This window comes from Spinacia oleracea, chromosome 1, assembly GCF_020520425.1.
Source record: "Spinacia oleracea cultivar Varoflay chromosome 1, BTI_SOV_V1, whole genome shotgun sequence".
Classification (NCBI taxonomy): domain Eukaryota; kingdom Viridiplantae; phylum Streptophyta; class Magnoliopsida; order Caryophyllales; family Amaranthaceae; genus Spinacia; species Spinacia oleracea.
The window spans coordinates 45036159-45040422 of NC_079487.1; the positions used below are offsets into that span (position 1 = coordinate 45036159).

Consider the following 4264-nt stretch of genomic DNA (forward strand, 5'->3'; position numbering starts at 1 on the left):
CGATTCTGACAATATTTCCGTTTCCGGCAATATTTCCGATTCCGGCAATATTTCCATTTCCGATAATATTTTCCGATACGTATCATGTTTCCGTTTCCGGCAACATCTACGACTTGGATAATATTTATATTTCCGATACGATCCATATTTCCGTTTCCGGCAATATCATCGTTTCCGGAGTATTCATTTCTTGCTTGTGATGATCTCAGCTCCCACTGAAACCAAGATCCGTCGATTCCGAATATCCATAGATAGAGTATTTAATGCCATTAAATACTTGATCCGTTTACGTACTATTTGTGTGACCCTACGGGTTCAGTCAAGAGTAAGCTGTGGATTAATATCATTAATTCCACTTGAACTGAAGCGGCCTCTAGCTAGGCATTCAGCTCACTTGATCTCACTGAATTATTAACTTGTTAATTAATACTGAACCGCACTTATTAGACTTAACATAGAATGCATACTTGGACCAAGGGCATTATTTCCTTCAGGTATTACCAATACCAACAGATAAGTTGTTATTTGGCTTCAAACATCGGGGGCCGATAAAACACATACTAATAGCAACGAAAAAGTTATATCCGTTGGTAAACTTTTACAATATCAATGACAATTTTCACCAACTTTATTAATTGTTGGTAATTTTATTTTAATGATTTTGGTATCCCGCCCACTTTCCCGCCTTCTGCCAAGACCCCTTATTTTTCAATAAAAAAATTCAAAAGGATAAGGTAGGGTGGGGTGATAAGGAGGACCATCTCTTCCTTCGATTTTCTCTCGTCCGTGGTTTGGTTGCGAGTTGAAGCTTCCCTCGACACCTTTCACCACCATCTCTTCAGGTAAATCTTCTTCAATCTTCATTTTTAATTTATTTATAAATTCTCCATCCAATAATCTCTCTCTATTTTGAAGCTCACAAATTCTATGTCTACGGTTAAGAGATACAAAAATCAACAACAATAGCAGCAACAACCTCAACTCTCTCACTCTCTCACTCTCATATGGCACAATTCTTTCGAGAGTTGTGGAGGCACCATTAACGAACCTCTGAAATCCCCATAAATAAAATAACTAAGCTTCCGATTCGGACCGATTGTGATACAACAGAAAACCAAGATGATTTAATTTGAAAGGTAATTGAATTTCTAATTCAACCTTTGCTCTTCAATATCCATTCATTATTTCATTGAATTTGATTGACGGTAGTAATTTTTTGTGAATTTTTAATTGGGTATGAATTATTTTGATTATTTGTGGAATATTTTTTTGGGAAATAAAAAGTACCAAACGAACCACCCCTAGTCACAACAATGGAGCGTTTGAACAACCACCGCGTCTATTTCACCACACAAATTTCTTTAATTTATCTTATAATTGTATAATTCGTGCTTTTCTGTTGATGGTTTTTCTCTAAACAAAATTTATGGGTAAATATGTTTGAGTTAATGTTTTTTTTTAAAAAAATAATAATTTTGTTTATATATATATTTTTAATTATTCTGCTGAAAAAATCCAATGGGAAATTTGAAATCCCGATTTTTTATATCAGGGTTAGGTAACTAAACAAACGATCGAAATTGAAGCAAAATTAACCCATGAATTCTTATTATTGTAGCTATTTGAAATTGTTTTGTACTACAAGATATCGTTGGATAATGAATGAAGTTGAATCTTGAAAACTCAGCTGAAAGTGCAAGTATTGGACAAGAGGAAGTAGTCTCTTAACATTTTAAATGATCTGTTGAGGTTCTTAAATAACATGGACCTTCCAAAACATTAGAAATTTATCATTAGTGGCAATTTATTTCATGTGTTTCTCCACCTATCTTGCTATTCCGGTTTGAGATTTTCAAGTCGACTCTAGTAAACTGAGCAGAAAGTGCAAGTAACAGTTGTAGATCTTGTATGTAACATATTCTAAGTGCTACGAGTACTACGAGTACTACTCATTATCATATTTTAGAAACTATGGTATGAAAATATGGAGTACTGAGTACTACTTACTTCTTAACACATGACCATTTTCATCTCATGAGAGGCCGCATATACTCTGATCTGTCATCTCACTCGTAGGCTTTCCCGTCTCATTCACTCTTAATTTTTTTCAAGGAGTCTCCCTTGTCGCGATTCAATGTAATAATATCAAGATTTAATTTATTAATTTGCTTCAGTTGTTTGGCTAATTTCAATTCTCAATTATCTCGGGTTGATTCACTACTCTTTGTTTATCATAGTTTCTCTTCATTTTGTTGCTATTAAAGTCCTTTTATCTTAGAATGTGAATGAATTATTCACTTTTATTTTGTCTAGTATTTATTTGTGCAATGTTGGTTAATCCAATTGAAAACACCCCCCCAAGTTTTAGGGGTTTAGTCCTAGTTTATAGTTGATTATTTTCACTCAAATCCTTTGTGGTATTCGAAATATTTGTCAAGCGATTTAATTTGTAAAAGAAATATCTCATTATGTGGTACAAAATTGCAGCAAGCAATCACAACGCTCATAAATTTGGGTGTTTAGTACATTTCAATGGCGACTACTCGGCTAGCAGTGGGAAAAAGCTTTTTAGGTACTACTTTGTCTATCTCTGTCCATAATATCATTAATCCCATATTTACACCGCTTTCGCCTATTTTAAAATTTAGAATGGATTGATCATTGACTGCTTTATTTTGTTTCATTTTGGATGAATATGATGATTCTTTTTGTTTTTAGTTTTAAGCCTACATATTGGTATTGAATTATTGATTGTTCCACTCAAAAACTTTATTCTTTTTTTTTTGGATGAATATCCTATCAAACTATGTTCTTGATTGATTAAAATCTTGTTTTTTTCCCACTTGATTCACAATACTGAGTTAAAATGTAGGGACTTAAATGCTTGACTTTTAGAAATTTTAGTCTTATGCTTGAATCGTGATTATACTATGTTTATAGAATACTCTAAATTCCTGGCTTGTTTAATCGATGTTAATTTTTAAAAACACATACTCATGAGTTCCATAACAACTAAAGCTGAAAAGAGTTACCTAGCCTAAAAGTATAGCCGCATAAATGAAACACATGTATTTTAATTATATTTATCTTTTAATGTTGCTTTTATTTAGTGGCGGGTCAAATTTGAAGTTAGGAATTTTTTTTATAATTTAATGAATGAAACTTAGGCTACTAAGATATAGAGCTACCAAATTATTCAGTGGTGTTGATTGTTGAAGTATGTTATTGCTTTTCATTAGGACCAGAGTTGACCTCTTGCTACGTTGTTTCTTGTCGTTTGAGCAAGCTTGTTGTTATTTTATCCAGATGATTCTGCAGCCTGGTCAGTCAAGCAGGCAAGGAGAGTGTTGGAGTTCTGGTGCTGCATTGACTTTGTAGTTCTTATGTTAGTTGAGCTTATTTTTGCTCGATTTTTGTTTTGTAGGACTATTTTTTGGTTTGGTTTTGTTGGTCGATGTGGTAAATCCCTCTCCACATGTGTACATACATTTGAGTAGCATATGTATTTTTATAGTGCTTACTAGTAAAGTTTTTTTGATAATGAGCTCTACTTTGTAACATTTGAAGTTGTGGCCTATAGTATTTTGGATAATGTATATGCTGAAGTATATATATGAATGGAGTTGATTCTATTATTGGTTCCTACTTCCTAGTATTATTTTTTAAAATGTTATGAGTATATTGTAGAAATATATTAATTTTTTTTTTAGTAAAAACAGGTTCCACAATCGATATTGTTTGTTGTTAAAAGTCACTGCCAATGGACGAAAATGTGATGGTAAGAGTTTTCTTAATTGTACCTGGTTGGTGAAAGAAATACCAACATTTATAACCGTTGGTATAAGTATTACCAACAGAAATATCAACATTTCGTTATTGTTGGTGAAAAAAAATCAATACCAACAGATCTTGAAATCTTCGGCGCCCAGGCCTGGGCGCTGAAAATACCTGGGTACGTGTTTTTTCCTAATTCTTTGTGGATTAGAACTCTGCAATTCTATCTTTCCACGAACTCTTCCCTATAAATAGACCCCTAAATTCGACTTGAAAGGAACACAACACAACAACACATAATTATATTCTGAGTATTGACTCCAACCCTTAGCCTAAGCCTCTCGCTGCGAAATTGTTCACGCGTTCTGTCGCAATCGATCCATAAATCGAACAGAACGTATCCTGTCCCATAATTGAGATTCGTTAAATAAAAAGGAGAAATAGCAAAGTCAAAGTGGTTAGTTTTCTGAGAACCGTGACGCACCTCTCA

General features: G+C 33.4%; 1 long non-coding RNA gene across 1 annotated transcript; it reads left to right on the forward strand.

The window, feature by feature from the left end:
• Positions 1-682: 682 nt before the first annotated feature.
• On the forward strand, positions 683-3635 carry LOC110800847 (uncharacterized). The gene is made up of 4 exons (XR_002536771.2): positions 683-842; positions 916-1136; positions 2488-2572; positions 3307-3635. It is a non-coding gene; the product is annotated as an uncharacterized lncRNA (long non-coding RNA).
• The last annotated feature ends 629 nt before the right edge of the window (positions 3636-4264 follow it).